Raw genomic sequence first — 26,277 nt, 5'->3', positions numbered from 1 at the left:
TGACATCCTGCTGACTCCTGCACCTGCAGCTATGTCAGCACATCTTCCACCTCAATAAAGAGCAGTTATTCAGAGGCAGGCAACAAGTTATGCAATATTTCAGGAAGATGATCCAGACCATGGAAACCCAGGAGATGACCTGAGGCCTGCTGCACTTGTTTCTCTTGTAGCAAAGGAGAGGCTGAAGCAACCCACTGTAGGAAGAAGGAGTCTGAACTGTGCTCTGGTGTGCAATGTGGAAGTCAACAGCCATGTACTGGGAGCAGGCACAAGCTTTAGGCTGTAAGAAGTTAAGCAGCTGAGACCATCTGAGAAAGGAAGTTCGTCTATAACTACTGAGAGAGAACAATTAACTGGTATCCTGGGGAAATGTTGCTGTTCCAGGGATGAGCTCTGATGGGCAAAATAGCTTTTTCATGTACTAAATACTATGTGCACTCTTCAGTGCAGACAAGGACCCAGGTGATCATCAATTATTGAGCTTGCCTGAAAAGGCATTTAGGGGAGAGCGCAAGAGGCCAGTCTACAGCTCTACCTCACTCCCAGCTGGGCTGCTCTTAGAAACCCAGCCAGTGAGAAGGGAAGAGAAAGAGAAAAAAAATAGAGAGAAGGAAGTAAATAGAGATTAAAAAAAAAATATAGAGAGAAGAATGTTGTAGAGCCTTCTTCTTGCCAAAGGGAATCGTGCTCTGTACAGGAAAGGTCTCCTTGCTGCCTTGTACTATCATTCCTGTAGTCTCTCCCTCTTCCTTCCTACTTTCTTGGATGAAAACAGCATTTCCTTTTTCTCCTCAGGCTTCAGCCCACACTCTCTGAGGCCAGGTCCTAGACTGCAGTGAAGACCTTTGACTGGTGTCAGGTAAAGGCAAGAACACGATATTGGCCCACAAGACTATTACCACATCCTGACCACTTTATTGCCTGGACTTTAATGGACTTGCAGCTTGATTAAGAGCTGCCATGGTTACCCAGTTCAGTGGAGTATGGAACATCCTAGGCTCTTCATCTCAGCTCCCCTTCAGAGAAAAAGCTTTCACTGCTGCCAGCATTCAAAATCCCACCTATCAACACATATCTTCACCTGCATCTGCCACAGAATATTGGCTCCTGAAGAGAACAAGCCCATGCATTTGCTGCAATTTGCCATACATGTTTGCCATAGGTAGAATTTAGCCTTCATTATTGTTTTAAAGATGAAATACAACTCTCCAGAAAATCATGTCTAGATCCACAGCTGATGTGTATTCAAAATGACAAAAATAACAAGAAAAGTAACAAGAAAGCCCTGTGAGGAGAGGCTGAGGGAGCTGGGCTTGCTTAGCCTGGAGAAGAGGAGGCTCAGAGGAGACCTTATTGCTGTCTACAACTCCCTGAAGGGAGGTTGTAGCCAGGCTGGTCTCTTCTCCCACGCAACCAGCTCCACAACAAGAGGACACAGTGTCCAGCTGCACCAGGGGAGGTTTAGGCTGGATGTTAGGAAGGACTTCTTCATAGAAAGAGTGATTGCCCATTGGAATGGGCTGCCCAGGGAGGTGGTGGAGTCATCATCACTGGAGGTGTTTAGGAAGAGACTGGATGGGGTGCTTGGTGCCATGGTTTAGTTGATTAGATGGTGTTGGATGATAGGTTAAACTCAATTATCTCAAAGGTCTTTTCCAACCTGGTTTATTCTATTCTGTTCTACACACTTTTGAGACCTAGGAAATACTTTTCCTTATGCTGGATCATATTATGGAACTTGTCATAGCACAACAGTGAGGAACATGGCTTGATGCCAGTGAGGAAAGGACTGAGAACTCCCAGGATCAAGAGCCATTCTCAAAGCTACAATGGCAGTGATTAGAAAAAAGCAAAGACAAAGACACTTTGGAGTTGCAGCAGTATGCATCTCTGCACTGGGTACAGCAGCAGACAAAAGCCAGAGGCTAGCTTGGGTGAAGTGTCAAGTAGGACACAAGATTGCTGCATCAGACATTCACACCTGGCATTTTGGCTGCCTGGGATCTTTGGCCACTGAACAGTAGTCCCAGACAGCAGCCAAGACAAGAAGGTAAAGAAGATTGAAAAAGGGAAAAAGCAACACACCACCACCACCAAAAAAACTCCACCAACACAACATTACCCCAAAACTAAAACCTTGGGCTATTTTCCCTAAAGACATAATACTGCTGGGGAGGCTACCTGGTTTAATTATGTTTAAGCCATTCTAGAAGTAAATCTGCCTCTGTTGACTGTCCTGGCCTAAGGGAAGCTCTGAAAGAACAGAGATTTCAACACAAAATTCTGCCACAGCAGTTCTTGTTTCCAGCACAAAGTTTTCTTTCTTTTCCTGGGCCCCAAGGGACCACACACTTAAAATATCTGAGGGACAAGGCCTTGTCCTCTGTGTCCAAATCACTGGACACAAATATCTCCACCAGCATTTTTAAATCAGCATCTGAGGAGGAAAGTGGAATGATAGCCTGGAGATCAAATTCACTTCTCTCTCCAGAAAACATAAGCAAAACCAGTCCTACCTTGTTACTGAGAAAATGGGACATTATGTCTTGAACCACAGTGAAATCTCCCACATCATTTACTGCCAATATTAAACCACAATGAACCCACAGTCTGATGTGGAGATGCTATGCTCCCAGTATGGATAGAAAAGCCTGTAGCATAGAGTAAAGGTTTCTTAGCAGCTGCAGGGATAAAATACACTCTTTCTGGTCACCAGTGAAAGCCCTTTGTTCTGTGTTTACCACAAAGTTAAGCGGTAGAAGCATTGGACTGAAGGAGATATTCAGGTTCTTCCAAAAAGCACTTCTGTCTACCATCCCTTTCTCTTGCCACATCCTAATTCCAGCTGCCATTTCTCCCTGCTGCCTCTTCTCAGCAGCCAGGAAAGCTGGCTTCTGGACCTGGTGTAAAGGGGAAGGGAAGGGAAACTCAGAAGGACAGCTCCACCTTTCCTCCCTCAGCTCCTCATGGGGTGTTTGTGTACGAATTAAAGATAAAGGAGGAGTGAATTGGTCCATGCCAGTCAGACTGCAGAGGTACTACCAGAAGGACCTAGAGCAACTGAGCATCACTTTTGCAGAGGCAGCTGCACCTTACAATGTTGTTTTAACAAACACTGCCACAAAACTCATAATAAGCAAAGAACACTTGCCCAAGACCACAGATCAGAAGATTATTGGTACTCAGCATGGCTTCAGGACAGAGAATACCAAATGTTAAGGCTTTCCTTTTCTCCAGGAAATAAATCTGCTGGAAATGGGAGTATGGTGGAAATTTTCATTCTTGAATAATAAATCTTGACTTGATCTATCCCAGCAATAGACCCCTTTGTAAGCTGTATTGTCAAAAGACCCAGAATTGAAGTCAAAGTAAATAAAACTTTGTCTCCTTAAGGTGGATTTAGAAAAGCAATCATCAAAGATTATTTTAGTGAAGTACCTCAAAACAGTTTAGGGATTTCCTCTGGAGGGGGCAAAATTCGAGAATTAGGGGACATCATTGTGAGCTCTGGTCTGAACTCTTCTTCCATAGCCACTACTACTCAACTGCAACTATCTCCAGGTGACCATGATATAAACAGGAAGGAAAATGTTATCTCTGCAACATGAAGCACCCATGTTGATAAAAGGAATCTGTGTAGATCAATCCATCCTGAAGCCAGCCTCTTGCTGCAGCTGCATCAGTAGAAAGAGGAAACTTGACCTCATGCATTGCTGGAGCACAAGGGCTTGAGGAGCTTCCCAGGCTACTGTGCTGGTCCTCCCTTATTCATCAAGCCTCATTTCCTGGGACTCCTCCTGGAAAAAGCTGTCCACAGCCCATCAGTCATTTTGTTTCAGGCATTGTTCTATCGCTGGTGAAGGCCACTTTTTCTGACTGATCCCCTCTCTTCTGACTTGATTAATAAAGGAATCAACAAATCCCTCAGCTCCAGTCTGTCACTTCATACATTCCACATTGCACTGTTCCCTACTTCCCTGCATCTCCTCTGGTTTAAGTGTGACTCCCCTGTTCCCTGCCCTTTATTCCTTAGCATTTCTGGTGCTCACTGTAAGAGAGAGATCCTGTGAGAACACTTTCTCCAGAAGAGAAGCCAGAGAAAGAAGGACAAGTAGTTTATTAGCCAAGAAGTAGGCTCCAGGAACCACAGATACAGGATTTGCCAGATCTCATAGGATCATTGGTTTTATTCATTTCCCACTCCTTATTGTGTATTATTTCAATCTCTCCAAGTGCAATAGCAATAAAATTGAAAAACATCCACGGAAACACTTCCAATTAACACAAGGTCAGAAAACGACATTAGAGACCTCCACAGCCCATAAAGAAGAAATACACCCACCACTTCCCTCATACTACCATTCTCCTCAGAAATAGCCTCAGCAAATGAGCAGGGAGTCCAACTTGTCTTGAAGATCAGTTCCCTTCATCTGCATTTTACCAAGGGCATGGAAGAGAGCATCAGTACCTAGCACCCTGTACCAAGATCCCACCATGAGTACAAACCTACAAATTTTGATGCTGGTTGATGGATAAAGCTACAAAATACTCAGGATACAAAGCCACAGAAGGCTCTAGGAAAGAAATTCAGTACCTTCAGCTGCATCAGAAACACAAAAGAAGGTAGGCACACTACTGAAAAGGAGATGTACTATAGGGTCAGTGCATGAGCATTGTTCAATGAAATGGTTTAACCTTACTATGACTTCAGCACAGACTCCTGTACAGTGTTGTGAGGCACTCAGTAGCAAGAAAGATGATGAGTGCAGCAAGGAGAGCAAAAAATGTAACAAGTAAAATAGTAGTAGCAATAATAATTAATAATAAATAATAATAAATGTTTTTAAACAGCTACTTCTTGTCTGTATGTCCTATAAAAAATAGATGGGACACCCTAGTAGCTGGAGGTCATACATTCAGGCTATTTTCACAAGCAATTTGGAATATAGTCTAGTACTTCTTTGAGGTCTCTTCCAGCTAAGCCCCAGCCTCCAAAACTACCAAAAAGATGCCCCTCACACTCACACAAGACCTCATCCCCTAGAACAAGAGTCCTTGTGTAGCTGAGCACTTACATCAAACTACCCTGTAACCAAAGGGAGCTGAACAGGATTGTTATGAGGAGATGTGGTTCTGACTCAGCAGCTGAATCCTGGTTATTCCAACCTTCACCGTTTCCCTGTTCCCAAACCTGGGCTGAAATAGTTGAAGACAGTCAGAGATCTTCAGACCTGCTTCTGCACAGGAAAGTTAGCAACCACCTTCACCTGCAAGGAAGCCCTGTGGCAGGCAGATAGATAAAGAGAGGACTCATCTACTTTGAAAGATAACTGTTTATGTATCTTCTACAGCTATTCAAAGGAAGCTGGTAACCTCTCTCCTCTTTCTACAGAGGTCAGAGTGATAGCAGAGAATCCTTGAAGCCAGTTCCAGTTTCCAGCACTGTCAGTATTATGCTGCAGGTAGGTAGCTGACTGGGCACGTGGCAGTATTCGGTTCACTGCTCTGCAAAGTGCTGCAGAAATGGACAACCAGTAACAGCAGAAACTCTAAGCAGAAATAACCTTGGTTTAATCTCTTCCCCAAAATATGAGTTTGTAATCAAGGATGCAGTCAATCTGCTTCCAGCACAATTCTCATGAAAGTTATTAATTTTAACTATTCCCCTTCCAGTCCCTTCTCCCTTTGCTTGGCTATCATTATGTTCTGACTTTGCTGAGCTTTCTGCCACTATTCCTGTCCAGCACTGTCTGGAGAAACAATGCCAGGAGAGCATAAAATGACTTCCTGGGCACATGTACTTCACGTGAAGAACTAGACAAGGACTGCTGATCCAGTCCAACAAAGGACAAAGATGATGCTCAGGCCCCAAAAAGAGGGGCTAGGTCAGGAACCAGCACCAATTTTACAGCAGTATAGCTCAGAATAGTTTGCTTTGCATCAACAGAACAGCCTCTGGAGTAAGGAACTGGGGGAGGGAAAGAGTGCAAGGCAGCAAGAAAAAGACACTACAGAGGATGGTGTCTAAGTGGCCAGCGAGAGAGGCCTTTTAAGAACAGAATAGCTCTTATTTTGCTTTAATTTCTAGGAACTATCTTGCAAAGTTGTTATGTGGTCTAAGTATTTATCATTACTTATACCTCATTCCAATTATTTCTGTGTTGTTCCTGCCACACAGCTGTGCATGTGCTCACCATACCCCTCATCGAGGTGAGGAGAAAGTTCTTCACAGAGAGAGTTGTTAGCCATTGGAGTGGGCTGCCCAGGGAGGTGGTGGAGTCACCATCCCTGGAGGTGTTCAAGAGAGGATTGGACGTGGCACTTGGTGCTATGGTTTAGCAGTCATGAGGTGCTGGGTGATAGGTTGGACTTGATGATCTTTGAGGTATTTTCCAACCTTATTGATTCTATGAGCCCTCAGCAGGGAAAGAAATCACAGTTGCAGGTTTGTCCAGGATCTTGGCCTTGAACTGCTATCCATCCCTAGCTGTTTCCTCAGAGATCCAGGTGCAGTTATTTCCTCAGCATCTGCACAGCTTTGCATGTATCATTGCAGAACCTTCTGGAGTAGGGAGAGATGGCAGTTTCCTCTGAAGGAGGTCTACTGGCTAGGAGTACATTCTTCTTCTTTTTTTTTAATCCCAGAATCATCTGGTTTGTATTTCTGGCTTCCTGAGACATCTATTGGGATAAAAATGAGAGGAGGTCCCTGACACTGCTGAAAATTTCAAAATACTATTCACGAATCTGAGAACAAAAAAAAAACCTCCAAACCCATTCAAAATCAATTTGGACATGTTTGGAACATGCCTTGGAATGTCTCTTTTCAAACTTCTTAGCCTTCTCACAAAAAGTTGGAGTGTCTCAAGGGAAACAAGCACCTCATATGAAAAAGGTATTTCAACTGAAATACTATATTGCCCCCAATACCCTTTCAGAGGATTTTCTGCAAGTTAATTCAATACAAGTTGCTTTTGGTCTGAGTCACTCAGACATGTTTGGATCTGTAGGCCTCTTTCCCAAGACCTGCACTCAAGTATTGTAACACATCAGCATCAACAGCTCTTCACATGACATATCACTGAGAGAAGCCCCAATGACCAGGATAGAGAAATGACTCTTAACCAGTGCTTCTTCCAGGATAATAGCCACACTTTCATAATACAACTATCTTTGTTATACTCCTTTTGGTGCATTTCTCTAAATGAAATGCTACTAAGAGCTGGCCTTCAGGGGACAATTTACCAGCTGAAGCTATGCCAGTTGACAAGTCTTCAGTGTGAAGTCTCTTGGTGACCTTCCATCATCTCCTTAGAAAACCTCCACTGCCCCCACTTCACCTCTGCACAGCTGTAATTGCCTCTGAGCTGGCAACTGATTTGAGACACAGCACCCAGCACAACAGCAGAAAGGTAATGCACAACATCTCAGGGCCTTGAGCTCTGGGCTTCATCTTTGCCTTACATCCTTGTCTATCTGCAGCAATCCTGGCTGCCTTGCAGGTCAAAACTGTTCCTCTTCACATGTAGTCTCTGAAGGCTTGTCCCAGACCATGTCCTGGCCTCCACATGGGTCCTCCTACTTGATCCTTGAGTCTCTTCTTAAGGTCCCCCTGCTCACTTTTTGAAGGACAGGTCATTACTGCAGCTGGCTTTGTGCTGCCAGGAGTCTTGGCTATGGACATACACAGCCTATTCAGGACCTCTGAACTGCAGTGCCAACAGAGCAATAGCACTTCTGAATCAGTGAGGAGACCTTGCTGGGATCCAGGCTTGTCCTCACTTGAGCCTGTGGAGGCTGATCATTGCAGGCTCCCTATGTAGAAGGGGAAGCAAAAGTGCTTTGGAGCAGGGGTCTGACTTTTACCCACTCTGAATTGCTTCCTGGAGCAGTCAGTTTCACCACTGGTCATAGGTCTAACCTTTTAAGTTTTGCCTTCCTTTTCCTTGTGGACCCAAGCTCTAATCCTTCGCAGCAGAAGTAGGGCCAAGCAGCACCCCAGCTGCCAGTGAGGCTTTGTGCTAATATCCCCCTGTCCTGTCTGTGCTCAAAGGTCCTGTCTTCCCCAGCTTCCCTCATCATTTTTTCCATCATCCTCCTCCCGTAGCCAATGCACAAAAAAAGGTAAAGGTTCCCCTTTCTGGGGCAGGAATCAAAAACATCTAATCCTTCACTCACAGTTCCTTCATTTGAGATCCTAACTGAAATCACAGAGGACTGTTTTTCTCCCTCACCTACCGCTCTCACTGCCCTCTGTCAGAATTATTCAGCTCTCTGAAGCATTACAAGCTACACTACGTAGGAAAGACATGGCAGAAGAAATTAAATAGTATTGTTAGGTATCTATAATTACTCCAAGTCATTTTTTCCACAGTGCAGCAATTTCAAATTTCTCACAGCACTCTCTTTGGAAACCAGATGTTGACCATGTCAGCTGTGTGCTAAGAATGCATTTTCATGAGCTGCATTATTTGGAGCTTGCAAAGCGAGGGTTGCTGGTGCAGGGGGATGCTTCTGGAAAATTCCACCCATGCAAAAGCAGGGTGGGCAGAGCAGAGGCCTGCTGGCCCCCTCAGGGCTCAGGAGATTTCTCAACCATCTCCTTCTGTCACAGCACAAACTTGGCCCCTCTTCTCAAGCCAAAAGAAAGGGACATTTCTTCCCCCTTCCTGCCTGCAGGAGGGCAGACAGGGCAGCAGAGGGGAGAGGACATCTAAGAGATGTTGGGTTTCCCCCAGGAGTGCTGTGCTGCCCACCCTCCAGAGCAACACACCGAGAGATATGGAACAATGAAAAGAAAAATATGCTGGATGTCTCTCTGGTCAGTTCCTCTCCAGCTCCCTCATATCTGGTCTGTCCCATTCTATAGTCAACAACTGCAGCAACTGGACTGCCATCATGTTCATCAGACAACTGTTTTGCATCTTCTAAAAGAACCCACAGATCCCTGGCACTCAATTCAAATACACTTTTGCTCCACCATATGCCTCCCCATTACTCTTTAACTACACTCACTCAGATTATCCTAATGAAGTCCTTCTTTTCCATATTGATTATCCCTTTCAGATACCAGCAGAAAATTATCATACTCCCTATCTGGCAAAAAATATAAACTTGGAAAACCTCTATCCTCAGCAACCAGGCAAGGGTCCAGTAAGGCACAGGCTACCCAGAGAAAGCAGGTTTTAACTAAAGTTCAAGTAACATTGCACAGTAAACCCTGGGAATACTTCAGAGTGTTTATTTGAGACAGGGGACTTGTTAATGGAGAAAGTCCTTAGTGCAGATTTCACTAGACTGCACTCTTTTAATCTTTACTTGCAAGACAGTGTCTGCATTAGTCCCAGACTGGAGCAAGGTGTCTGAGCAATGAACAGGAAAATATATAGACACACAGGACTTACTCTGGGACCAAACAGGAGACAGAGCACGGATGAGAGCAACTGTTCAAATGCACACACGCACACAGAGACACACATCTCTATGGGTTTGTTTCTCAGGCATCCCAAAAGCCAAAACCTCAAATGGCTCCCATCTGCAAGAAAAAGGATAAGACATGAAGCTGGTGGAAACTACAAATGCAGGCTGATCTATACACAGGAGAAGCTCAAGGAAAGCAGCTGCCCACAGATAGCTTCTATCAAAGGCAGGAAAGCTACAGAAATGAGATAGATGCTGCTATAATCTCACCAGTCTTTACAAAGCAAACATCATTAAATGCAGCAATACAAAGAGCTCTGGCCTGGGTGAAAATGAGTACACATCTAAGAAGGAAAGCAAATAGCTCCCACTTCTAAAAAAGAACAAAAGTAAAGCACTGGCCTGAAAGAAGTGACCTGAGCAAGCCTGAATTCTGAAATCACTCCAATGACGCTTGGAGCAAGCAGTTAAACTTGACATGCAGGAGCTGATCTCAGGCAGCAGACTGCAGAATGGACTCTTGCTATTACTTCCAGATCTCCTGGCTTGGATTGTGAGACTGCCCTATGGCTTAGACTTCAAACCTTGTAGTACACCTTTGCTGTACAGTGCTGCACCCACTATAAGTTAATCTACCAGCAAACACTAATTCTCAGAACCTACAGGATTACAAAATACCAAGGTGGATCTAGTAGGAAAACAAAAGATCTGCAGAACCTTTAGGATTGACATTTCCCCCACAGTTTTCTTCCATTTTTCCTCTTTTTTTTTTTTCCTCCTTATTTTTTCTTTAAATTTTCCCCCCAAAGTCCTGCTGTGTGGTGGATGGCAAGCTGTCCTACTGCAGTTTCCTCAGTTCTTGTGAAGGCCAACCCTTCATGCTCCATGTGTGGCCAGCAGGAGCAGGGAAGTCATTATACCCCTGTATTCAGCACTGGGTAGGCCACACCTTGAGTCCTGCATCCAGTTCTGGGCCCCTCTATTTAGGAAGGACATTGAGACTCTTGAATGTGTCCAGAGAAGGGCAACAAGGCTGGGGAGAGGCCTCGAGCACAAGCCCTATGAGGAGACGCTGAGGGAGCTGGGATTGTTTAGCTTGCAGAAGAGGAAGCTCAGGGGAGATATTGTTGCTGTCTGCAACTACCTGTAGGGAGGTTGTAGCCAGGAGGGGATTGGCCTCTTCTCTCAGGCAACCAGCACCAGAACAAGAGGACACAGTCTCAAGCTGTGCCAGGGGAGGTTTAGGCTGGATGTTAGGAAGAAGTTCTTCATAGAGGAAATGATTGGCCATTGGAATGTGCTGCCCAGGGAGGTGGTGGAGTCACCATCCCTGAAGGTGTTCAAGAGGGAATTGGATGTGGCACTTGATACCATGGTTCAGTAGTCATGAGGTCTTGGCTGACAGGTTGGACTTGATAATCTTTGAGGTCTTTTCCAACCTTATTGATTCTGTGATTCTATGTGGTAGTTTTAGGCTATGCCTTTAAAATATTGCACTCCAACACTAACCAAAACTGTGTTCTGATCAAGCTGTGTAAACAACAATTTTTTTCCAAGCAAGGTGTGAACAGGATAGGGGATAAATCATATAAAGATGTATTGCTTCAATCTAAACCCAGGTTGGTTTTGCTGTTTTTGAATTTTCCACTAACCAAACCTGTCTCTTCAACACACACAAAAAAATTAATGAGCTTTATCAGACATGATTAATAAAAGCAATGGAAATTCAGATCCAAAGGAACATCTGCAGAGACACTTTGAATACTTGCTGGCAAAGGAATTCCAATTAAAAATAATAATAATAAAAAATAAATAAATGCCAGTCCCAAGGGCTAGATGTCTTTCCTGTGAGGTGACAGAGACCACTGTTTAAACCTCCATCCTGAGAGAGGCAGAGAGGACCTGAATGCAGGTTTTCTATTACCTAGGAATCTGTCCACACCCTCCGCCCAACAAGGCTCTGGGATCTGGGGCAAGGTGATGTCATTTCCTCCCCTACATCACCTCAGGGAATGGTATCTAGAGGCTTTTGTGAGTCGACATGAAAAGACTAAAATGTCAGTTTAGAGCTATAAAACTTTCCCAAATAAATCCTCCATATCTGATCAAAATGAATGAGCATTTTCACTGATCCTGAATTATGTTCTATGAACTAGTCACAGATCTGTTTCTTCCTCCCACCATATTACTGAGGCTTGGGCATTAGCATCTGGAAAGGGAAGGACACAGGCCTTATCACTCTTGGTCTTAATCACAGAATCACCAAGGTTGGAAGAGACCTCAAAGATCATCAAGTCCAACCTGTCACCACAGACCTCATGACTAAACCATGGCTCTTGAATGATCCATGTCATTTTCCCCCAAAACAGATTTTGGGATCAAAATTGGTCAGAGTCCCATGAAAAAATTCCTCACCCCCTTCCCTTTGAGACTTTTCTTTCTCACCCTACAGGATTGTGCAGTGCTTTTTTGCACCAATAAACAGCCTAACCGCATTCCACCACATGAGCTGCTGAAGGTTTCTCATAGTGAAATGTTGCCTGTATATTAATTTTGCAAAGTGCTTAGGATCCTTCTCGAAGGAAGGAACAATAGAAATATAAGTCATTATCATGTACAGGAACCAGGGCGATAAACCTAAGGGAAACAAGCACCAGAAAGTGTCACACACAATGCAGGCCAAGTCAAAAGCTTAAACAGGAACAAGAAAAAGGCTGTCAAACAATCTTCCAGGCTTGGCATGGTGGGAGATGTTGCAGAATGCATCTAGCCTGGCAGCAGGAAATTAAATAAGCCTGGCAAACTGCTGACTCAGCAGAAGACAACACAACCCCCAGCACATTTTAGAAACAAACCCAAGTCAGTAAATGCCAGAGCCTCTCATGAGGAAGAAAGGCCAAAGAATAGTGACAGAAACCCTGACACAACGACGAGGCAATGAAGGAGTGCTGGAATCTAATGTTACCAAAGGCAGTCCAGAAAAATTACAGACTCAGGGAAAACACAGTTCAGGCAGAGGGGGAACAAATGATACCAAACATATTGTGCACTCAGATCAATGACACTAAAAGCATGCCAGAGCTCATGAGCAGCATGAAGAACTCAAGCACACTAGCTCCAGCAATAACCGCAGTTTTAACAGTGAGATACCTTTGAAAAGCAGCAAAGAAGTTAATACATAACAGCACAGAGAAAGCCATGGAGGGAAAGTCTGTCTTGGTCTAGTGAAAAATAAAGATGCAGGTCAGCATTGAGCCAAGTTGACCAGTCAGGATTCAAACCCAAAGCAAGGAGCATGTGGAAACTGAGCACAGCAATGCTAGTCAGAACCAACCCCAGAGGAGAGAAACCACGAGAAAGAAACATCGAACAAGCTATTGCAGAAAAGAAATCTGAGTAATTTCATATCAAGGAAAAATAATTTCAAATGCATTCAGAAGCAAATGTGGCCAGATTTCTATTGTAGGGAAAGCAAACTGTCAAAACCATAGCAAAAACATAAAAATAAAAAAGAGGAAATGGAGGAGGAAGATAAAGAAATGCAAAGGCAAAAGAAAGAAAAATGTAGAATCCTATGAATATGCAGATAAGGGCACAGCAGCACCTCCCTTCTCTCAAGCCACATGGAAGGAAAATAGAGCCTTCAGTTGACAGCATTCAGGAAATGTAAAAATAAAAAAGGCAAAGGATTGACAAGCAAAGACATCATCAGCATGGAGAAGGGTAGATTTAGATTAGGTATTTGGAAGAAGTTCTTTACTATGGGGGTAGTGAGCTGCCTAGGGAAGTTGTAGGTATCTCATCCTTGGAAATGTTTAAGACCAGGATGGATAAGGTTTTGAGCAGCCTGGTCTAGTGGAAGGTGTCCCTGCCCATGGCAGAGGGGTTGAAACTAGATGGTCTTCAAGGTCCCTTCCAACTCAAGCCATTCTGATTCTATAATACAGTCAGACAGAGTCTAAAGTAAATGCAACCAAACAAATTAGAACATACCCTCAGGCACCAGGGGCTCATTACAGTATCACAGTATCACCAAGGTTGGAAGAGACCTCAAAGATCATCAAGTCCAACCTGTCACCACAGACCTCATGACTAGACCACGGCACCAAGTGCCATGTCCAATCCCCTCTTGAACCCCTCCAGGGATGGTGACTCCACCACCTCCCTGAGCAGCACATTACAATGGCGAATGACTCTCTCAGTGAAGAACCTTCTCCTCACCTCGAGCCTAAACCTCCCCTGGTGCAGCTTGAGACTGTGTCCTCTCATTCTGGTGCTGGTTGCCTGAGAGAAGAGACCAACCCCCTCCTGGCTACAATCCCCCTTCAGGTAGCTGTAGACAGTAATGAGGTCTCCCCTGAGCCTCCTGTTCTCCAGGCTAAACAATCCCAGCTCCCTCAAGCCTCTCCCCAGCCTCTCCTCGATCTTCATTCACTCACTCTAAGTGTCCTTCAGCAGAAGCCATATTAGCACACTCTCCAGACTCAGATTGGTTGGCTGCTTCCTCTGTACCCTCATCTCTTCACAAATTTCAAATCTTAAAGCCACCAAAATTCCCTTTCCTGAAATTCTCAACATTTCCTCAGATGTCTGTGCTGCATAATCTACAGCCACTTCTGGGGAAGACAGAAGTAATAGAGCAGGGAGACTTTGTGCATGAAGAACCTTCACATATAAATATGTGGTGGGACCAGGTTACTTCTTGACCCTACTGCTTTGGGACAGTATCTTCTCCACTACAGCAGGGGAACAAATCCCTTCTGCTTAATGCAGAGGACTGGCTTTGGGGTCCCAATTTCTCAATGTACTGCTGAAAGTCTTGCAGACTCATCTCATCTCAAGCTATCAGATTGCCTTGAGCATGCTGGTCCACTGGAGGGTGTCTCTGTCCATGGCAGGGGGGTTGGAACTAAATAATCTTTAAGGTCCCTTCCAACCCAAACCATTCTATGAATCTATGAATATGGCCACCAAGAGCAAAGGGAAATAACCTGCCTCTTCCAATGGCACTGGGAAATCTGTGGTTTCTGACTGCTACAGACTCCTTGAAGCATGTGGCTGGGGACAAGGCAGAGGAAAGCAGTTTGCTGCACTGTGTACCCACCCAGTATTGTAGGACACACAACCTGTCCCTGTCACTCCTGAGTGGAGTACAGCTGGAGCAGTTACTGTTGGGCTAATAGGTCACACATAAACAGATTTTTTTTGGGGAAAAAGTAATTCTTGTTCTCAGTTTGAAATTAGAGAAGAGTTTTGGCCTGAAGAGAAGGCAAAGGAAGAGATTCTTAGAAAGGCAGCACATATGACTTGGACTTTTCTTTTGTTTAAAAATGGCAATGCATAAAATTAAAGCTCTAGAAAATGTCATTTTCACATCACACTTTGCTATCAAAATGGGTCTATGTTACAAAAGGGGTTTACTTTAATTAAATTAATTCCTTTTTTGTTGTTGTTTTGGCCAGGTCAGAAAATCATCCTGTGTGAGCACAAAAAGAAATCATAGAATGATGGGAATTGGAAGGCACCCCTGGAGATCATTGAGTCCAAACCCCCTGCCAAAGCAGGATCACGTAAGGCAGGTCACACAGGAAGGCATCCAGAGGGGTCTTGGAAGTCTCCAGAGGAGGAGACTCCACAATCTCTCTGGGCAGCCTGTTCCAGTGCTCCAGCACCCTTACAGCAAAGATTTTTTTTCCTCATGTGAGGTAGAACTTCCTGTGTTCCAGTCTGTGTCCACTGCTCCTTCTCCTATCACAAAGCACCACTAAAAAGACACTGGCCCCATCTCCTTGCTACTCACCCTTCAAATGCTTGTAAACATTGATAAGATCCCCTCTTAGCCTTCTCTTCAGAACACTGAACAGTCCCAGGTCTCAGCCTTTCATCATCAGACAGATGTTCCAGTCCTTTAATCATTCTTGAAGCCCTCCATTGGACTCCCTGTCCCTCTTGAACTCAGGAGCCCAGAACTGGACACAATGTGAATTTGCTTTCATTCACCAAAATAACAGAACAACATCTATGTTTCTTTTTTTCATTTCTAAGCAAATCAACTCACCCTTGCTGCCTTTTTGAGGATGTTGTAGACAGATCAGGGATGTCAGAATGGATTTTTCAATACTAGGACTATTTATTTACTGTACCTATGCTTGAAAGGATGTTTATTGTCCACATGCTGGGATAAGAAATTTGCACAGTCAATCAAATGCTCATGCTGAAAGTGACACAAATACACAGCAACACCCAACATGTGACAGCAACCTCCAAGCTGGCAGCAAGCAGGAGGGTTTTCAACTAGGAGCAATGTGGCTGTGGCACCAGGACACCAGTCCTGCACTGAAGGGTGGTGCTGCATCACAAGATGTAGCTTTACCACAGGCTCTTTTGGTTCTCTGTAAACTTAGGATTATCCCATTGAGGCTGGCAATTTTCCATCAGCACCAGGTGTTTTTGGAGTGGTTGCACCTTCTCAGCTGCAGCTCTACAAGCACACAAAAGCATCTCTACTGACTTTTTTTTTCCATCTGCCCTTCACACTTTCAATGAGGCCCTCATAAGCTTGCACAAAACCAGTTATAATTCTCTGCTGCCTATCAAAGCCTTCACAAGAGTTAGGCAGTTGGTATGTAAAGCCTGCTGCCTACCATGCTGACTAATGTTGTCTGATTGTTCCCTTGTACTCCCCCGTTGGTCCATCTGTACCCATCTGCTGTCTTTTGTCTTCTAATTAAAGTGTAACCAGTTTTGGGGTAGGAGCCACCTTTCTGGTTAGTGTTCACACAACTCCCTGCAGAGCAGAACTGGTCCATAACTGGGTGTTGGGGATAGCAATGATGATATGCAAGAGGTGACTTGCATACACATGCAGCAAGGGGGAACAGTGGCCCCCCTCACTGTGGGGTATGAGGGAGACAGCTGGAATAAAGCCTCACTCAGAACACAATCAATGCTTCCTTAGTACACTGGGCACAGTCCTCAGGGTTGCTCTGTCCAAGGAGTCATTTTGGCAATCCCAGTAAAGGTCAGGTGGCTACTATCACCTCATCAGCTACACCATCACAGAAATGGTAGGAGGTATTCTAACTACAACCTGGACTTAATAAAGATCTCCAGATTTTCTGATATCTGATTCACATTAGAGGACAAAGCCTCTCCAAGAAGCTGTCATTGTTTCAATGTATGAATTCCCTCCAGTAGCCGAGGAGTAGGGCCTGGTGGAGAAGAGCCAGAATATTTTTCTGCAGGCTCATGAATCATATAAATACACTCCAAAATTCAAGCAAACAAAGTCAGGAACTGTTTCAATAAGAGGCAAAGAGAGAAAAGAACTTACACTCACTCAATATACGGTATTCAGGAGGAGACACCCAGCTAGTGTCCTCTTTGGTCAAAGAGATGGAGTATCTCATTATTGCAGGATGCAGTAATCTAATCTAATGGTCTGATCTGATCAGCCAGCAAAGATATCAGTTGATCAGCATGTCCACAAGATTTACACAGGAGGCTTTTTTAGAAAGATTGTTTCATTTATTGCCTGATAAGGAAAGCTTTGCGTGGCTCTCGCACCTGCCCTCCTCCTTAATAACCAGGGTCAGATTAACACGGTCATAATTAGCCACATATACATCAAGTTACATCTCAGGCAAGTGGGAAAAGCCAGGCTGAATTCTGACAGTGGATGCAGCATAGGTGCACAAATAAAGCCATCTGGCTGTCTGATGGAATCAGGGTCATCAGCAGAGCCATCAGATGTGACCTAGATCAGGTATCTATGGGACACTCACTTGTGAGTGAGAAATCCATAAAATATGTATTCTTTGATGCAAGTCTGCTGTCTAACAAGAAGCAAGGGATTTAGGAAATTAGGATCTCTTAGAGAAATGTCCAGAAAGAACACGTTAGAAATAAAGGAGGAAATATATTTACAGACTCCCATTCTAATTTCAGCCATATGTGCTTAAATTCAGAATAGTTCATCTGCTCAAAGTGAAGCTATATCCTTCTAAAAACTGGTTCTCTGGGAACAGACTCAGTCACTAACTATGAGTAAGTTAAAAAAAAAATAATCCTATGCCATTTCTCCTCAGGGACAATGAGTCATACATCCCCATGTACACAGGGAAATTAGCAAAACAAGACTTATTGGCAAAAACAATCCAATCTTGTCTCACCATAAAAGGAGTCGGGGGGGATAGAAAACATTCCCTCTGTGAAGTCCCTGGACGTTCTGTCAAGGTGGCAAAACTCCACATACAGAGAAGAAGCTGACCAAAGAAAGTAACTTTCAAGCCTGGGAGGCAAACCTACCTGTGCATGCATGTGTAAGAGATCAGAAAAGCTTGCTTAAGTGGGCAACAGACGATACAGGGAGGAAGCTGTCTCAGACAATCTAGTCATCTTCCTAAAAGCAGGGGAGGGCCTTCAGAGAAGATGCATGGATTTGTAGAGCTACAGGTTTCACCTCACAACTCCACATTCTTGTTCCTCTCTCATTTTTAAAAGGCCTTCTTCAAAGATTTAAAGAAAGAAAGAAATCTAAGTCCTTCCTTCTACTGAGAAACCTAACAGGTACGTGATTCATCTTGGTTCTTCATGGAGTCACCAGTACCATGCCAACCCTTACTAAAAGCCAAGAATACTGATCAGATTTTTCAGTCCTCTTCTGCCCTGTTATTCTGCTACTGGGACATCGAAGCACTCAAAGAAATCACAGTGAATGTTCCTTCTAATGCACAGAAAGACCAGGCCTGAAGGCTGCATTATCAAAAGCTACAGCCTCTCTGTGGTGTTCATCAGCCTTCCAAAGCTGCAGACTGCAGGAGGTGACAAGTGTCTTCAATAAGGGCTTTTGTTTGCAGCCATTCATAACAGACTTCATGCAGCAACTGCCTGTCCACAAAAAAAGGGACGTGGTGGAAGCTTGAAGAAATCATGTCCTCACTGGGGCCAGGCTTGAAGTTTTTGCTGATCGGCTTGTCCATAACCCAGTTTTTCTTTTCTATCAAATAAGTGGTCTCTTGTGAGACACTCTTCAGGTTCATCTTGTTCATCTAATCACTGAAATGTAGGCTGGCAGAGAACCACAAGAAATCACTTACTGCATCCACCAGCTCTGAGACAGGGCAAGATAGATTCAGATCTTGCACTGTTGGATATTTTTCTATGTGTCCTCCAGCAAATGAGCCTCACCAGCAAATGAGCCTCACCATGTCTCACCATGCTATCAATTAGATAGCTTCCCACATATCTAACCAAAATCTTTCTGCTTGAAATTTTTGCAGAATTCCTGCTCCTTTCTGCTCACTGTGGACACAAAAAGCAGCTAACCACAATACTCTCTTTTTCAGCAATGAAATAGACATCCAAAGACTTGCCTTCTTCCCCTTCCTCGTTTTTTGAGATAGAACAAACCTTTTTTCTTTCTTTCTTTTTTTCCTTTTTTCTTTTCTAGATCCCTCATTCCTCTCTGTAACTTCTTCCCACATACCAAGGGAATGTTTTTCAAGCATGGATGGGTGTGACACTGCTCTGTCCCAAGCAGAGGACAGTGTCACACACAAGTTCACTAGCTCACCTTAGGAGGAACACAATCAAGGTTGAACTCCTCTTTGGAAAGCCCATGTGGCAAAAGGTAGTGGGAGCATTTTTCACCCTGTTTCACCTTTAGGGTGTACTGGAAGTCTACAGTCCCTGAGGCAGCTGACATCACGTTACAGCAAAGGGCCCCATTCCCAGAGAGCACTAATGTGTGCAATAATGTAGGGGAACAGGCTAAGAGCAGACTGTCCAAGAATTTGTAATCATGGCCACACCAATGGCTAGAGAAAGCAGAACAGATGCTGCTAATTGATTTTCAAGAGTTCAGAAGGCAAACACTGATAATTACACAAGCAGCAGCAGGCAAATATTTTATCTGCTGAGGGGGGTGAGGGTTAATGGGAGCAGAGGATTAGCACATCCAGCAGAAAGAGTAAGTTTTTCAGCATGTTTCCCATCTGTCCATCTCTAAGATGGCATGTAGTGGCATCCTGGCCAAACCCATCTCCTGGGACAGACTTTGCTTGTCCAGCTAGAGGCAGGAATTACTGGACCATGTGTGATAAGAGACGCCCTAAGGAGCCTGCAATCAAAGGGCTCTGTGGGGTGGCACAAGAGGTCACGGTTATGAGCCACATGGAAAAGTACTCTGAAGCTCCCCCACTGACACACCTATAGGAAGATGCAGAGAAGTATCATCAAAAGGGAGAGGCTGAGAACAATCTAGTGAGAGAAGCAATGCAAAACTCACTAGAATTTGAAGAAATTAAAGAGAAAGAACCCCAAAGAGGGCTTCAGAGATAGCAATATTTGCACCCACCATCTCCAGGTTTGCTTGGGGGAAGTGAGGCACCATACACGAGGATCTGGGAGCTAATGGGATAGGATTGTTGGGCCCTGTCTCAACAGGAAGAGTAGATGTGAACAAGAGCTGCAGAGCAGCACTTGCCAGCTCTCACAAAGGGATCATAAACCTAGAAATAAGTCCTCATTATATGCAGAATAATAGAAGAGCAAAGGAGAGAGGCAATCAGTAAAGAAAAAGCCTCCGTGAAAAGTCTTCCCACACAAAACATCACAACCCACAGACATTAGATCTGGAGTAGTACCAATCCTCTGGCTCACCTTGTGATACCTCTGAACCCAGCTCACAGCTGCATTGAGGAATGGTGCCTCATGGGGCATAAGGATGGACCTCCTTCACCACCTCCATCTACACAGAACAGGAGCTTCTTCTAGGCACCCAAAACACACTGAGGCTCTCTCATCAGTGAAGAAAAGAGCTCTACTAACTAGCTAATTACAAGGTGGTGAGGGAAGACATGCAGCCTTTTGTCCCTTAGGAGCAGAGGACAGAGGAGTGAATGAAATGCAACACATTTGCTCATCACAAGAGGAATCATTACTCATGGCTTCAAGGGCAGAAGAGCTCAGATCACTGGTCCTTTCCAGAAAATGGTTGCTCTATGTGTTCTTTCATGATTGTCAGCCCTACAAGGCTTCAGTCTGTCTGGAGGACACAGGAGATTTATCATCATCAGAATCTGAGGACAGCTGTAGCTCCTTCTGAAAATGAATTCCTGTTCTGAAATAAATAGTGAAGTTTTGAAGATACTTCTTCCCAAACTGGAATGAAAACTCAGTATCTCAAAAAAAATATAATTCACAGACCTGAAATCCTGCAGCAATTCACTATCTGCATTTTTGCTGCTCAGAAAAAAACACAGAATCATAGAATTGTCAGGGTTGGAAGGGACCTCAATGATCATCTAGTTTGAACTCCCCTGCCATGGGCAGGGACACCTCACATTAGATCAGGCTGTCCAGAGCCACATCCAGCCTGGCCTTAAAAGCCTCCAGGGATGAGGCCTCCATCACCTCCCTGGGCAACCTGTTCCAGTGCCTAGCCACCCTCATGGGGAAGAACTTCTTTCCATCTGCATTTCTTTATATACACACACACCACATGAGATGTAGTCCTCACAATCTATTTGCCACCTTTCACGAACCAACTGCACCAAGCTGTAGGGAGCAGCAAACTGTCACTAGATCCAGAGGAGACTAACAATCAGAAGATTAGAAAACATTACCAGGAGAGACTGAAGAAACTCTTGTTTAATCTACAGCAGAGGCAACTGGGAGACAACATGATAGAAGCCTTCAAACGTAGATAGGGAAGATAAAAAGAGGAAGAGAATAAACAGTTCTCTAGGTCCACTAGGGAGATGACAAGTAGTAATGGGCTTAAACTGCAGGCAGGGAAATCTAGGTTAGACATTAGAAAAACTTTCTAGGGTAAGGAGAAAGAAGCCATGGAAGAGATTGCCTCAGGATTTCATAGAGTTTCTAGCATCCAAGGACTCTCAGAACAGGTGAGACAAACATCTGTCAGGAGTAATTTCAGTCTAGCTGATCCCTCCCTCGAGCACAGGGAGGAGATAAATGACCTCTTGATGTGCCTTCCAGGCACATTGGCTGATTATGGATGAAAGTGGGCAGTGATGTAATTAAAGACTGAGCTATAGTGAACACACACAAGTAGATTAAATCAGTGTTTCCCATGTAACCTTTCATCTCTCCTCACCTACTGCCTCAATGTTTGACTCAGAAACTCTCCTGCACTTAGCAGAACTTCTTCTGTACTTTTCCTAGACATTGCCAGGACAAAGCACCCTGCTCACATAGCAAGAAAATAGTGAGAATTTAGATTATTTTACACTGAAAAGCAATGCACTTACAAGGATATTGGAACTGTGTGGTACAACATATGGATAATTTATGGCTTGTATTGTGGCATTGACAGGAAGCTGCTGTTAAGGGTCAGAACTCTGCCTGATTCTCTGTGAACACAGAACAAAAAATGTGGTTCACTAAGCTGAAGTGCAAGGTCCCACACCTGAGTAGGGGCAATTCTCAGTACCAACACAGGCTTGATGAGATTGAGAGCAGCCCTGCAGGAAAGGATTTGGGGTACTGGTGAATGAGAAGCTGGACATGAGCCAGCCAAGAAAGCCAACTGTACCCTGGGCTGCATCACAAGAAGCAGGGCAGCAGAAGTGATTCTGCCACTCAGCTCTAGTATGACCTCACCTGGAGTACTGTGTCCAGATCTGAGGCCCTCAACACAAGAAGGACATGGATGTTCTGAATTGGGTCCAGAAGATGACTACAAAGATGATCAGAGGGCTGGAGCACCTCTCCTGTGAAGACAAACTTAGAGAATAAGGTCTGTTCAGCCTGGAGAAGACTCCAGGGGAATCTTATAGCAGCATTTCAACATCTGAAGGGGACCCAAATGCAAGCTGGGAAAGAAACATTTAGAAGGGCATGTAGAAATAGGATGATGGACAATGGTTTTAAACTAGAGCAAGGTAGATTTAGGTTGGACATTAGGAAGAAGTTCTTTACTGTGAGTGTTGTGAGACACTGAAACAGATTGCCCAAGGAGGTGGTGGAGGTCTGATCCCTGGAGACATTGAATGTCAAACTTCATGGGACTCTGATCAGCCTGATCTAATTGGAGATGCTCACTGCAGGGGGGGTGGACAAGATGACCTTCAAGGGTCCCTTCCAACCCAGTGCATTCTATGATTCTGACCAAAATGACAATCTTTGCCACAAAGACCTCTGTTTCACCCTTGTATTTTACTGTTTGCATTTACACTGAATGGAGAAAACTCAAGCAAAAGGCTATGAGGTTGCAAGTGCGAAAGGTATTTGTGATCAGAGCATGTTGGAGATGTCTTCTACATTTTCCAAGAGAAGTCTGCAGTGTAAAATTGAAACAGCTCAGAAGATTATTATAATCTGATCTTCCCACTGAGCAAGACACCCACGACAAGGTAAAACATTTGTGTTCAGGAAGCACTATGGGCTTTCATACCACAGTTCATCACAGTCTCATTTCCATCCAGCACCAGCTCCTACACAATTAAGAACTATACTGGTTTAATGAATGTAGTTCTCACAGACAGCAAGACTCAGGCAGGTCCCAGGTCGAACCCCAGCATTCCAGCGCACCAGCATCCCTTCCACTAATTCTCTGGTTCATCTGAGAGACCACAGATATGCTCTCAGAGACTGAGCAACAACACTTAACCACCCATGGAAGCCCTCAAGCCCTCACTGGGGGTGCAACAGGGTAGTGCATATGACAAGCAGGATAAAAACAGGACTGCATTTAGCTGTGCCTCCCCAGAGCCTGTAAAGCGTTCCAGCACCAGATTCCCCACAGCCAGCCCTGCTAATAATCCCTAACAGGATTCATGCTGCTACTGAGTCATTTTCCTAACAATTGAGATTTCCTCTGTGAGAACAAATCTGATGCCAGCAAGCAACAAATCCTCCTGGACTTTGCCTGATGGGCTTTAGTGAAGTTGTGTGATGGGCAGAGCCTGATGTGAGTCTTGCTTGCCCACCCTCTGGGCAATATCCAACCAGGCTGCTTCCAAACAGGGAGGTTGTAGCCAGGTGGGGGTTGGTCTCTTCTCCCAGGCAGCCAGCACCAGAACAAAAGAACACAGTCTCAAGCTGCACCAGGGGAGGTTTAGGCTGGATGTTAGGAAGAAGTTCTTCATAAAAAGAGTAATTGGCCATTGGAATGGCCTGCCCAGGGAGGTGGTGGAGTCACCATCACTGGAGGTATCACAGTATCACAGTATCACAGTATCACTTAGGTTGGAAAGGACCTCGAGGATCATCGAGTCCAACCTGACACCGCAGACCCCATGACTAGACCATGGCACCAAGTGCCACGTCCAATCTCCCCTTGAACGCCTCCAGGGTCGATGACTCAACCACCTCCCTGGGCAACCCATTCCAATGCCGAATGACTCGCTCGGTGAAGAACTTCCTCCTCACCTCGAGTCTGAACCTCCCCTGGCGCAGCTTGAGACTGTGTCCCCTTGTTCTGGTGCTGGTTGCCTGGGAGAAGAGGCCAACTTCCTCCTGGCTACAACCACCCTTCAGGTAGTTGTAGAGGGCAATAAGGTCACCCCTGAGCCTCCTCTTCTCCAGGCTAAACAATCCCAGCTCCCTCAGCCTCTCCTCATAGGGCTTGTGTTCAAGGCCTCTCACCAGCCTTGTTGCCCTTCTCTGGACACTCTCAAGTGTCTCAATGTCCTTCTTAAACTGAGGAGCCCAGAACTGGACACAGTACTCAAGGTGCGGCCTAACCAGAGCAGAGTACAGGGGCACTATGACCTCCCTGCTCCTGCTGGCCACACTATTCCTAATGCAGGCCAGGATGCTATTGGCCCTCCTGGCCACCTGAGCACACTGCTGGCTCATATTCAGGTGGCTGTCGATCAGCACACCCAGGTCCCTCTCTGTCTGGGAGCTCTCCAGCCACTCCGACCCCAGCCTATAGCTCTGCATGGGATTGCCATAGCCAAAGTGCAGCACTCGGCACTTGGACTTGTTGAAAGCCATCCCATTGGACTCTGCCCATCTTTCCAGTCGGTCGAGGTCCCTCTGCAGAGCCTTTCTACCCTCTAATTGACTAACATCTGCCCCTAACTTTGTGTCATCTGCAAACTTGCTGATGACTGACTCTACCCCTTCATCCAGATCATCAACGAATATGTTGAAGAGGACAGGGCCCAGCACTGATCCCTGGGGGACACCACTGGTGACTGGCCTCCAGCTGGATGCGGCACCGTTCACGACCACTCTCTGGGCCCGGCCCTCCAGCCAGTTCCTAACCCAGCACAGAGTGTAGTGGTCCAAGCCACAGGCTGACAGCTTAGTCAGCAGTTTGCTGTGGGGGACGGTGTCAAAGGCCTTGCTGAAGTCTAGGTAGACCACATCCACAGGCCTCCCCACATCCACCAGGCGGGTCACCTGATCATATAAAGAGATCAGGTTGGAGAGGCAGGATCTGCCCTTCCTGAATCCATGTTGGCTGGACCTGAGCCCTTGGCCATCCTTCAGGTGCGCAGTTATTGCTGCCAGGATAATCTGCTCCATCACTTTCCCTGGCACTGAGGTCAGGCTGACTGGCCTGTAGTTTCCAGGTTCCTCCATCCGACCCTTCTTGTGGATGGGGACCACGTTGGCCAGTTTCCAGTCATCTGGGACCACACCAGTGAGCCAGGACTGGAGGAAAATGATGGAGAGTGGCCTAGCTAGCACATCCGCCAGCTCTCTCAGCACCCTAGGATGGATCCCATCTGGTCCCATGGACTTGTGGATATCCAAGTGGCTCAGCAGGTCCCGAACTAACTCCTCATGGATTTCCAGGGTATTACTCTGCTCCCCGACCCCAACGCCCAGCTCCGGAGACCACTCGTCCTGAACTCCTGCCTTGCTGTTAAACATTGAGGTAAAGAAGGTGTTCAGGACCTCAGCTTTATCCTCATCCTCAGTAACTGTGTTCCCCTCCAGGTCCACTAGGGAGTTCAGGTTCTTCCTGCCCTACTTCTTATTGTTAATATATTTATAAAAATGCTTTTTATTATCTTTGACTGAGGTGGCCAGCTTCAGTTCCAGCTGGGCCTTAGCCTCCCTAATTTTATTCCTACATAATCTAACAGCTTCCTTGAAGGTGTTTAGGAAGAGACTGGATGGGGTGCTTGGTGCCATGGTTTAGTTGATTAGATAGCATTGGATGATAGGTTGGACTCCATGATCTCAAAAGTCTGTTCCAACCTGGTTAATTCTAGTCTAGCCTAGTCTATCCATGCTCATGCTGTGCCATATTTTTCTTCATACCCCTGTCCCACTGAATCCTCTGCTGATTCTCCCAGACCACACATTCTTATCCGATCTGCACAGTGTCAATACCAGTCTGCCTTATGGGTCTTCATGGAAACCAGGCCCAAGCCTGGAAACAGGGCCCCTCAAACTCCAGAATATCTTTGTGCCTGTCAGGCAGTAATGCAATGGCTCTTGTGCTTCTTTCAAAAGTTGTTCCCACAGGCCTTTGTTGAGCGTGCTTTTGCCAATAGCTCCCTATTTCATTCTCTTTTCCCCATGAATTTCTCCCTGGCTTTGGCCATGCAGGCCACTTGCAAGCCCATGCAGAGAACAAGTAGCTGAGGAGAGAAGGCTTTGTTGTGCACACTGGGACAAAAGAAGATTTTGATAAGCCATACAGATGATCATATCCAGACCAAGCTCCGCTTCATACCCACTGAGTGTTCTGCTGAATTCTCCCTGCTTTCACCCTGACTTCTCACCCTTATCACTTTTTTATACCTTACTTCCTTAGCCCCCAAAAACTACCCCTTCAGCTTCAATTCAACCCCTTTGGGAGTGCTTGTTCTGAGCTGGGACCACTGGCATTTAGGTGGGAGGTGAAATGAGCCAGAGCTTTGCAGG

At 45.3% G+C, this 26,277-nt stretch overlaps 1 protein-coding gene across 5 annotated transcripts in view; it reads right to left on the bottom strand.

The window, feature by feature from the left end:
* GRIN2B (glutamate ionotropic receptor NMDA type subunit 2B) overlaps positions 1-26,277 on the bottom strand; it is a 294,512-nt gene that overhangs the window by 60,548 nt on the left and 207,687 nt on the right. The window lies entirely within an intron of this gene.

This window comes from Melanerpes formicivorus, unplaced genomic scaffold, assembly GCF_026170545.1.
Source record: "Melanerpes formicivorus ecotype bairdi unplaced genomic scaffold, bMelFor1.0.p_v2 SCAF_8, whole genome shotgun sequence".
Taxonomy (NCBI): domain Eukaryota; kingdom Metazoa; phylum Chordata; class Aves; order Piciformes; family Picidae; genus Melanerpes; species Melanerpes formicivorus.
The sequence above is the reverse complement of the archived record's forward strand: the minus strand, read 5'-3'. Positions and strand labels throughout refer to the sequence as shown.